Source organism: Sorex araneus, chromosome 4, assembly GCF_027595985.1.
Source record: "Sorex araneus isolate mSorAra2 chromosome 4, mSorAra2.pri, whole genome shotgun sequence".
Classification (NCBI taxonomy): domain Eukaryota; kingdom Metazoa; phylum Chordata; class Mammalia; order Eulipotyphla; family Soricidae; genus Sorex; species Sorex araneus.
Window position 1 is genome coordinate 160,722,235 of NC_073305.1, and position 12,009 is coordinate 160,734,243.

The 12,009-nt window shown below is 41.8% G+C and overlaps 1 protein-coding gene across 1 annotated transcript in view; it reads right to left on the reverse strand.

Moving 5' to 3' along the window:
- The window catches only part of SGK1 (serum/glucocorticoid regulated kinase 1), a 133,253-nt gene that overhangs the window by 78,577 nt on the left and 42,667 nt on the right, over positions 1–12,009 (reverse strand). The window lies entirely within an intron of this gene.

The window sequence follows — 12,009 nt, forward strand, 5'->3', positions numbered from 1 at the left end:
TTCTCTCCCTGGATCTAAAATATTTCTTAATTAAAATTAGAAATTTCATATGATTTTGTTATTTACCTTAAAAGTATAAAAACATGAATTAAAAAAAAACATGCCCATCCATTTTTATTGCAGCATTAATTTACAATAGGCAAGAGCTGGAAACACCTCACAGCGCATCAGCAGAAGATGAACGACTAGATAAATTGGAGTACATAGACACAATGGAATAGAAGAAGACAAAGTTCTGCCATTTACAACACTAATTGGCCCTGGAAGATATTATACTTGGTGAAAGAAGCTCAGATAGAGATATAAATATCATATGATTTCAACCAGAAATAGTTTTAGAAAAACAGAAATTCATGAGCTAAAAGATGACCTACAGAAAACAAAAACAATGTTAGATTTCAAGACTTATTAGTAGATACCAGAATGGAAGGGGAAAGTGGGGTTATTCAATTCAGGTCAAAGCAGACATTTGCATGGTGAAGGAAAGTATTGGACTTCTGGTGATGAGCTTATACTCGAGGTATACGAGTGTGCACACACACATTGGTTTTTAAAAATGCACACAGATGGGCCAGAGCGATAGCACAGCGGGTAGGGCGTTTGCCTTGCACTCGGCCGACCTGGGTTTGATCCCGGTATCCCATATGGTCCCCCAAGCACCACCAGGAGTAATTCCTGAATGTAGAGCCAGGAGTAACCCTTGAGCATCGTCAGGTGTGACCAAAAAAAGCCAAAAAAAAAAATGCACACAGAAACTTGTATTAGGTTACAGTGCAGTGATCACTTGTATCACTTGTCATCCCATTGATCTTCAATTTGCTCGAGTGGGTGCCAGTAATGTCTCCATTTGTCCCTGTATCGTGCTAGTGTAGCCCAATGACATTTGCTCACTCCAGGAACAGGAAGAGCCTCAAATCGTTCATTCAGGGTTTTAATGAAGAAGTCTGACCATCTTGTTGGTGGGCGACCACGCGGTCTTTTGACAACCCGTGGAATCCAGTGGGTAACAGCTCTAGTCCAGTGGTTGTCTCTGAATCAATTACGTGTCCGGCCCATCTGATTTTTGACAGAGGAAGGAACTCCATATTCCTTCTCTCATTTGAGTGAAACATGATTCTTCTAGCATGGCTCTTTTGATTGCTCTTTGGGATACCTGAATAGCGTTCTTATCCTGTTTTCACAGGGCCCAGGTCTCTGAGGCATTTGTTAGTGCAGGAAGAACGGTGCAGTTGAAAAGATGTGCCTGGAGCTGGAGGTTCTTTGTCCTTTTAATCTCTTAAGTATCAGCGCAGTGATACTTTAATAATTTTTTTTTTTTGAGTGTCACCTGGTGATGTTTAAGGCCTCTCTTCCAGTGGTGGTGAAGGGACCACATTGTGTCAGGGATAGAATCTGGGCCTCCAGGATGCAAAGCATGTGTTTATCCCCTCGGGCTATCTCTCTAATGCTAAAATATATCTTTTAACTTTAATAACCTAATGTTACATTTGGAAGGTTTCCGTCAATACATTTTTGTATGCTAGGGATCAATAAACATAATGGTAGATGCATTCAAAGTGTCTATTTGACTTATCAATGAAAATTTAAATAAAACTCTAAAAGTTCAAGACTGTAATAGAATGGGGCTGGAGAAATAGCACAGTGGGTAGTGGGTAGGGCGTTTGCCTTGCCCTTGGCTGACCTGAGTTCGATTCCCAGCATCCCTGAGTACCGCCAGGGGGTAATTCCTGAATACAGAGCCAGGAGTAACCCCTGTGCATCGCCAGGTATGACCCAAAAAGCAAAAAAAAAAAAAAAAAAAGGACTAATAGAATTAATAGAATCTCTTAATCTCTTTTCCTGATATACTTAGTAATGAATTAATAGAATCTCTTTTCCTGATATACTTAGTAATGAATGTGTTTTTGATCAACCTATAAACTATTCAGTTTCATTAGAGATGGAAATATTTTTGTTATTCTTATTCATAGGATCTGGAACTTGAAGTTGGTAATCATTCCTGATTAGTTTCCAACTTTGTATTTTAAAATCAGTCTTTTATTCTGGCTTACTTTCAACATCTCATGCCAAATAGATTTAATTTGGGTATTACTATGAATAGAATTTTAAAAGAGATTTATCTTGGAATAAACTTGTATAGACTGACTGATTAAAAATCTTGGCATATTGAAATGAATCTTATACTTATGAGACACTATATTTATAGTACATTTGATGCAGTTTTGTCTTATAATTATTACATTTATAGTGGAAGAACATCTATGTGACTAAATTTAAGTTTTATTAGGTTAAAGGAAAAACAAATGTGTTTGTTAGAGGGCAAGTATTTATATCTCACTTCAATGTATACCCAATTTATAAGTTTAATTAATGTACTGGTTATCAGAAATTATGCCATTAAAAATCATACAAGAAAATGTCATTTCATTTGATATCCAGCTAAGAACTCTAAAACAGAGTAACCTTGAGCAAAGGCTGTCATACATCCAAATACAATCAATGGATGTTTTCATAAAATTTCAGAGTTGGAAGAGATCCACAGACCTTAGTAATTCATCCAGAGTCACACTCAAAATTAGTATATTATCAACACTACAAATATGGGTGTAAGCAAAACATGAACCAGTTTCTACTAGCAAATACAACGTATTCAGAGGCTGAAAGGAAAAGGAAGTATATGAAGCTTTATGATGAGAGTGGTGGGTGATTTGTGAGGTAGTACAAAAGTAAGACACTTGCCTTGCATAAGGTCAATCCCAGTTCTATGGCTTACATTGCCAGGAGTAAGCCCTGAGCACCAGTGCATGGCCCAAACCGCATAACTCCTCCCATCCCTCCCACCCCTTTAAATTAAATAGGAAGTGCTAGGAAGACTGTGGCAAATTGAGGGTTCATGCTTGCTCAAGAGCATATAGGTTTAAGTTTAAAATGCCAAATAAACAAACAAGAAACAAAAAAATACAAGCAAATTAGCGATATCAACTGCAACAAAACTTGTGAACTCTACCCCACATCTTTAAGAATCATCATTGGAACCTCGAAGTTATTCTGACTATGTAGAATAACTATGAAGTGGAAGTCCATGAACTAGGACTAAAACTATTTGGTATCTTCTAGCCATTAAAGAGAAATGGTTTATCTCTAAAACAAACTAACAAAAAGACTTTGAGCATTTAAAATGTTATCATTCCTTATTCATGATTGAAGACCACCCAGGTGTCACATGGAGAATTCAGCAATGAACAAGAGAATCCCAAAAGCTTGTTCTTGCGCATATAGATTGCTGTTAGAAGAACAAATTTATTATTTATTGTTATTTGGGGGGAGGTCACACCTGATGTTGCTCAGGATTTACTCCTGGTTCAGTGCTCAGGGATCACTTCTGGTGGGTTCAAGGAACCATATGGACTGCCATGGATTGAACTCGGGTCTGCTGTATGCAAGGCAAGCACCCTATCTGTTATACTATCACTCCTGAGAACAAGGCTATTTTTAAGCAAATCAATTATTTAATAAAGTAAATACGTGAACTTAATATGGAAAGGAAAATAAAACAGAGACAAGAGTTTAGGATCACAATGGGCTGAGGGTTTTTTCAATGATGTGACTAAGTCAGGCCTTCCAGAGGAGGGGTCTTATTTGGTTTGGGTTGTATTTTGCTTTGTCTTGTTGTTTCCAGGAGGAGGAGAGGATGGAGTTAGGTAGTCTTTTTGTTTTGTTTCTGGTTTTGTTCTGTGGTGCCAGGGAGCAAACTTATGGTCTTATGAGGTATCGATACTACTGACCTATATTCCTAGGCTCTGGGGTATTCAAATAAGTAATCAAAAAACAAAACAAAACAAAAAAACAAACAAAAATCAAAACAGCTGATGTTAAAAAATTTTTCAATTAATTTTTGGTTTATAGGCTATCCCTGGTGGTTCTTGGGGGGGTTCTGCGTGAGTTGGGGGAGCACCTTTTCCAGTGCTGCTTAGAGGACCACATAATGCTAGAATCCAATAAGTGTCAGCCACATGGGAGGCAAATTATTTTACCTCTGCACTATCTACATCTCTGTCCTCAGGTAGCTAAATTATAAAGTCTGGATTTCAGAGTAAAGATTTAAGATACAGATCGAAGAGATGAAGCAAATCGTGATATTCTACTGAAGGGTTCCAGAAGAAAAGCAAACCAAAAAAAAAAACCCACAAAGCAAACAAAACCAAGAATTTGTCTAGCTCTACTTGTGAAATTTAGGTTTAAGTGTTTGCCTCAGATTTCTGTTCAGCTTCAAATTTGTGTTTAGCTCAGATTTCTGAGGTTTTGGTAACTCAAATCCATTCTTTTTCACTGAAACTCCCTGATTGACTCAAGTCTTCTAAGAAGAGTTTGTGTTGTGTGCCCTGACACATTCCTCTGGAGGCTGGAGGTTGGTGGGGGGGAGGTATTTCATGAGAAAGGTTCAGAGTTCCAAACAATCATCAACAAATTAACAACCCCCAGAGCTTTACAGGTGTGGGGCACTGATAACCCCCCTCTTCCTATAAAGCATGTATGGCCAGGGAAATGCAGAAATAATCCGTTTCTCCAGAAGCATCAGGGAGTTTGGTATTACTTATTAAAAAAAAAAAAGAGCCAGTGAAACATTTTGTAACGGGACCATTGCTGAAACTAAGTGCAGATTTTCTCTTAAAATTGCTTTGTCCTTTTCGGTTGAGCCTTACCATTAGCGTTCATAGTCAGTCCCTTCTCTGCTACTTCTCAACTCCTTGACTTCCTTCACTTTCTTTGTAACCTCTCAAAATAGTTTTCGCAGGCCAGAGGAACGACATGGTTCATGCTGTTTTCTTGATCACAGCCATGACATGGTTTGTGAGGTTTACTTGATCTCTGGAGAGTGGTTGGTGTGTGAGTGAAGGCCTCAGAGCCAGGCAGGGAAGGTGCCCTCTAAAATCGCTGAGTGGAGGCACCCTCCCTCTCCCCCGGGGGTTTACAAGCTACAACTGGCCTATTGTGTTCCTTCAGGCGCTGAGTTGCGCTGTTGGAGGCAGTAGCTGCCGGCCAGGGGCTTTGAGAGGCCCTCTGAGACCAGGCACAAGGGTGCTGGGAAAGCCACAGCAGCTGTGTGTGTGAGAAACATGAATGCCCGGATACAAGCGGTAGCCCTGGTTCCGTGGCCACCTGGGCCACAGTTGTATTCAGTGCTACGCAACAGCCTGGGAAGAGCACCAAATAAACACGGACTGAGAGGGAAGCCCTCCCACTCGGGGCAAATAAAACGGCCCAGTATTGGGGATTCCTGCCCTCCCCTATTTTTAGTAACAACTTTATTAAAAAAGAATTCACATGTCATAAATATTTCCCCAATTCATAGTGTACAATTTCATAATTTCTAGCATAGTCACAGGGCTGGAGTGATAGCACAGTGGGTGGGGCGTTTGCCTTGCACGCAGCTGACCTGGGTTTGGTTCCTCTGCCCCTCTCAGAGAGCCCGGCAAGCTACCGAGAGTATCTCGCCTGAACAGCAGAGCCTGGCAAGCTACCTGTGGTGTATTCTATATGCCAAAAACAGTAACAACAAGTCTTACAATGGAGACGTTACTGGTGCCCGCTCGAGCAAATCGATGGGCAACGGGATGACAGTGATACAGTGATAGCATATTCAGAAGAATAGTTGTGGTCATCACTACACTTTTCAACATTTTTTTTTTTTGTGAACCTCAAAGGAAACTCATATCCATCAGCAATCACTGTTCATCTTTCCCCAACCCCATCAGACAACCAGATGGCTGACATTCTGTCTCCATAGTTCTGCCTAATCTGGGCATTTCTTATTGGTGGAATTAGATAATAAGGGGTCTTTTGCTGTTGGCTTCTTTGACTGAAGTGTTTTCAGTGTCCCTTCATGTTGTCACAGGTGTCCGCATTTTATGTCTTTTTGTTTTTTCACTCCCCCTGCCCCCAGCAGAGTTAACATTTTTGTTTTTGAGCACACAGCCACTGCACCACACCACCACCATGCTGAGACCCTTCAGCTCTGTCCTGTTGCTTTAAGAACCTGATCTTCCTAGGGTGGGTTCCGTGCCCTTGTCAGAGCAATTACCCCCCCAGACACAAGGCGAGAGTGAGGGCCTTCTTTTAATCACTCTGCTCCTCTCTCTTACTCAACGATGTGTACACAAAATGCTTTTCCAATTTCTTTGCTGAATCCGTTCTGCTCTGCTTTGATTAATTTCTTTCAGGGGAACAGGGATGTGGGGGTGTGGATGGAGAGATATCCCAAAGCAATAATCCCTCAGACTAGAGATGTGCCAGATGTGGTTAAAGAGACTGGCCAGCTTGTAGAGATTTTCCACTTGTGGTTTTGCCTATTACGTAACGGTGAGCAGATACTGCTCTTAATTTAAATGGTTTAACTGATAATGATATCAATTGAGGCAGAAAAATTACAGTGTTCAGGTACTTATTTGGAAACTCATAAAGCGGTGCCAGGCCCTCTAGTCATTCTTTTTGTCTTAGGGTAGGGCAGAGCTATCTTTCTGTAAAAATCCAAGTATACTTGATGCTGTACACAACTTTTGTGACTTCTGGGGGTAGGATGGAGGAGGGGCGCACATCCTTATTGTAGAAAACTGGTTTGGTTCATATGATATCACAGTAAGTTTTGATTTGAAAGGAGTCAATCAAGTTCTCTAGTGGGATAATTTAATTAATTCAATTAATTATAGCAAGGGATCAACCCACCTACCCTTTCTAGAGGATTCCTGTTATCAGGCTGCTTAGGGTGTTACATGTATTCAGGGAAGACTTCTGAGAGCAAATTCCTCTCACCTTAGTGCCTAGTGGTGGCTTCAGAGCAGCAGCTGCTGAAATGTAACAGTACCCTCACATGTGTTTTGTGCTATCAATCTGATTTTTTTTTTTACCCCAGATAGCACAGCGGGTAGGGTGTTTGCCTTGCACATGGTCAACCTGGGTTCAATTCCTCCGTCCCTCTCAGAGAGCCTGGCAAGCTACTAAGAGTATTCTGCCTGCACGGCAGAGCCTGGCAAGCTGCCTATGGCGTATTCCATATGCCAAAAACAGTAACAACAAGTCTCACAGTGGAGACGTTACTGGTGCCTGCTTGAGCAAATTGATCAACAACGGGATGACAGTGCTACAGTGCTACCCTGGTCACATATAGTTTTCCTTTCTCTGCACATCTGAATGGCTAAGTGCTCACACAGAATCATGGGGCTTTCATGCTCACTGGTTATTATTATGCCTATGTCATCTAAATCCTAAGAGTGAAAGAGCTTCTTAGACTAGCAGATAGTCTTACAAATAGCGGGCAATAAAAGTGGGAATGGTTTGATTACTTTGGATGATAACTGTATTTACTCATTTATGGACCTTATCATGTTTTGCTACCATCCTTGCTGAAGGCAATAGGTCTGTTTCCACATCACTATTTTCTTTCCACAGCACTATCTCCCCAGAGCAGGCACCCTGCAAGGATGGACTGGTTCTGGAATTCTCCATCATGAAAAGATTCCAGTCCATCTGGAATTCTCCATGATGTTATCTTGGAATTTTTGGATCTTTTCCTCTCCGTGTTCATCAGGGTACATGCACCCTGTTCTAGATTCTCAAGGTCTAGTGGGGTTTTGCCACGTTCAGTCTGGGGGTGTGAAGTTGGCTGTTAGGTGACGGGGGGCTGAAGGAGAGTGCACAGCTGAGCGTTCTTCCAGGCAGCAGCCTGGCTGGGCTCCATTTTCCCATCAAGCTGTGATCTCATCCTTCCACCAGCATTTGTCAGGACAATTAAGTCACGAGTGCAGCCCTTGCCCTGAACTTCCAGCTCCAGAAATTTTAACAAATCACCTTCCTCCTTTGTGCTTTGGCAGTAACCACTCTATCCTAGTCCACAACCTTTTTTTTTTTCTTTAGTAAAAACAGCTCAAGAATTCAACAACATAAACCTTTCTTTTTTTTTTTTTTTAATTCTTTTATTGATTCACCATGTGGTAAACCTTTCTTTTGAATGAGAGGTACCAATGCTTTAAATTGTAGGACTGATTCTCAATGCTGTAAGTTGTAGGACTGATGCTTGTTGTTTAAATTAATCTTTCCTAGATTGGGAGGGGGGGATTTATTTTTTTTTCTGCTCTGATTTCTAAGGAATAGTTGGGTGCTTATTGCTTTTGGGATTAAAAATTCAGGCTGGCAAGGATATGGGAGGGAACATTTATGGAGGGTGACTGACACTCTAGGGGGATCAGTGCTGCATATTTTATGTCTAAAACTCAACTATGAACATCTTTGCAAATCATGGTACTTAAATTTTTTAAAAAATTAATTTAAGGAATTTATTTTTAAAGGAAGCACAGAGTCTGGCTACCCTCCCTTTCCCCCTTCCCTCTCTCCCCTATTAAAAAAAAATAAAGTCAGGCTAAGGGAAATATTGGTGCTGAGTTGATCTTTGAAAAGTCCTGGCCTACCTGATCATTACCTGACTGTAAGTGGATTAGGAACTTTCCCTTCTGTTATCTCCAAGAAATCCCTCTTTCTAGGGCCACAATGCAACTCAGTGGTGATATGTAAGAGCCTGGGTTTGATTTTCAGCATCGAGAAATGGGGAGAGAAGAAATCCTTTTTTAAAAAGTGTCTTTAGCATCTCCTTTTCTCTTGCTACTATCTCTGTTAGTACATTCCACTCATTGCTGCACTATCTTTGGAAATGAGTCAACTAATTAAGAAAAAAAAAAAGTAGCAGCCCCTAGTTAGTCCCCTCAAACTTTTCTCCCATCTACCTTTTTTTTCAAGAAAAGAAGGAGCTCTGTTTGCTTGCCTCACTTTCTCTCTTTAACTCTTTGCAAATGATTTTTTAAAGCAATATGTAAATATTCTCTAATATTTCAAAAATGGAAAAGATAACATAAGGGTCTTACTTCACTGAAATGAGGTCTATTTGGTTTGTTTCTTTGTTTTTTTGGGTCACACTCGGTGATGCTCAGGGGTTACTCCTGGCTCTGCACTCAGGAATTATTCCTGGCAGTGCTCGGGGGACCACTTGGGATGCTGGGAATCGGACTTGGGTTGGCTGAGTGCAAGGCAAATGCCCTGCCGTTGTGAAATAAGTTTTTAACAATGATCTTCACTGTCAAATCTAATTCACTCTCCAGTACTTGCTTATCTTGCAAACTTTATAGTATTTACATTTTTTTCAATGGAAATGCAGCAACTATTTGCCTGGTATTATTACATTGGGTGATGGGGACACAAAAACTGTAATTGTTTGAGTGAACTCTGAGTGAAGAGAATTGCATTTAACTGATCCCCAAGCTTGTGGTTTTCCATAGCATAGCAAGTGTGTAATGTAGGAAGCTGTTGAACTTATGAGCTCCGTAATAATTCTGCCTGATTGAGAGGTCTAACAGTCCCACCATGGGCAATTAGCTGAGTCTGTGCAGAACTCAGTTCCTGAACTTGCAGAGATAATAATATCTACCTCATCAGGGGTTTGTGAGGATTAAGCAAGATGATATAAGTAAGTTCCATTCTTGGCACTATTATAAGGTTTGATTTAGTTTTACCCATTAAAATGATGGAGCCACGCCACAAATCATGAGTTTAATATAAAGTATTATGAGAAGAAATATGGGTGAAGGGTATATTTGTACCAGTTAGAAGAAACTAGGAAAGACTTCCTGGAAGAAGTGATAGTGAAACAGTCTTGGTGTTTGATTTGTAAAGAAGTTGAGTTAAAATGAAAAAAAAATATCAGCAGGGAGGAAGCAGGAGTTAAAATACAGTACAAGAACCTGTGGGGCTGGAGGAATAGCACTGCGGGTAGGGCATTTGCCTTGCATGCGGCAGACCCAGGTTTGATTCCCAGCATCCCATATGGTCCCCTGAGTACTGGCAGGAGTTAATTCCTGAGTGCATGAGACAGGAGTAAAGCCTGCATCTCTGGGTGTGACCCCAAAAAACAAACAAAAAAAAAAATGAAGGACCCGCATGGGATGTGTAGAAAATGAGGTCAAAAAAAAAAAACCACTTCAAGAATGAAGTTGGATTGATGGAAAATCAGGTGATGGGCAATGAGTGGTCACTGAATGTCTCAAGCAGGAGAGGGGGGGCTGTCAAATATGTCTTTCTGTGTTCTAGGAAGGATGGATTTAAGATTGTCAAGAATACATCAGGAAGATGAATCAGCAATCAATCATGAAAGGAACAGCAAGCACCAAACAAGAATAACAGAAGTAGGAATGAGAAAGAAGATTGGGTATCAACTCCATAATTTAATCAAGCCTACATTATTTTCTCTATTCAAGGAACAGTAGATTTTCCCTTGGGCTTATTTAGCTTTAGTCTTTTAATTTGGGCTGGAGCAATAGCACAGCGGGTAGGGCATTTGCCTTGCATGCGGTGACCTGGGTTCAATTCCTCTGTTCCTCTCAGAGAGCCCGGCAAGTTATCAAGAGTATCCCACCTGCATGGCAGAGCCTGTCAAGCTACACGTGGCATATTCAATATGCCAAAACCAGTAACAACAAGTCTCACAACGAAGACGTTACTGGTGCCCACTCAAGCAAATCAATGAACAATGGGACAACAGTGCTACAGTACAGTGCTTTTAAATTTATTTATCATTTTAAAATAGTGTCATTTTCTTTCTCTGGATTCCTTAAGCCTTTCCCTAAATGATCCAGTCCCTTAGTCTGTTCTCACTGAAACCGCAGCATCTTTCCAAAAGCAAATGCTATTCTTAACCCTGCACTAAATTCTTCAGTGGTTCTCCTGCCCAGCAGCATAACTTTCAAACTTGATGAATACAGACTCATGTGCTGTTAGAAAGCCCATGTATGGGCTTGTACACCCATGTAATTAACGTAGGAAGGTACAACAGAAACAATTGGTTTCAGACTAAATTCCTCCTTTTCACATGAAATGTACTGACATTTTCTACTCTAATCTGTTCTTTTTTAGAGGGTGATAGCAGCCCCTTGATGGTGTGAGGCGTGACTCACTGACAGGTGTCTGGCCGATGGGAGCACTCCCAGTGCAATGGCAAAACTTGGTCTGAGAATTTCATTGGAGCCTCAGGAAAACCTAGTTGCACGTGTTTCCAAATGAGGGTTTGGAAGCTCTTCAAAAGTTAAAGTTCAGGGCTAAAGAGATAATATGGAGGGGTTGAGGTCTTGTCTTACACAGGATTTACCTGGATTCCATCCCCAGGTATGTCCCTGGAGCCCCACCAGAAATGAGTCCTGAGGGCAAGGCAGAGACAAGAGTAAGCCAGACCAGAAATGGGTGTGGCTCCAAACAAAAACTTGACCAGTGGCTTTTACTTGTTGCTACTGTTGTTGTTTTGGGGCCACACCCAGTGTGCTCAGGGGTTACTCCTAGCTCTGCACTCAGGAATGACTCCTGGAGGGCTTAGGGAACCATATGGGATGCAGAGAGTCTCTGGCCCACGAGCCTGGCTGTCTTCCCTGGGGCCCCTTGGAGGGGGCGGGCTTCAGTTTCCCTCCCCGCCCTAAGCAGAGCTCCCGCGGCTGAAGACCTTCGGAGCCTACCCACAGCCGTGCTCAGGCCCCTCTCCACACGTTCTGACGAGCCTCACGCATGAAGATATTGGCAGAGGAACCCAGGTGTGTGGGACCTGGGGCTGAGACCTCCAAGCCTGCTCGGATCGGGACTGGGCCTCTTCCGCCTAGATTTCCCATTTTCCAGTAGCTAGCCCGTCACACCCAGGGACTTTCCCCGGTGCTGTGTAATCCCACCAATGGCCCACATCCAGAGACTTAAAACCAAGCTCCTGGAAGTGCGTGGCTGCTTTGCAGCTGTGCGACACCTTATAGCCTAGTTCTCCTTCTTGGAGAACCTGGCAAGCTACTGAGAGTTTCCTACCCACATGGGAGAGCCTTGCAAACTCCCCATGGTGTATTTACATGCCAAAACCAGTAATAATGATGGGTCTCATTCCCCTGACCCTGAAAGAGCCTCCAATGTGGCATTGTTGGGTGGGATGAGTAAAGAGAT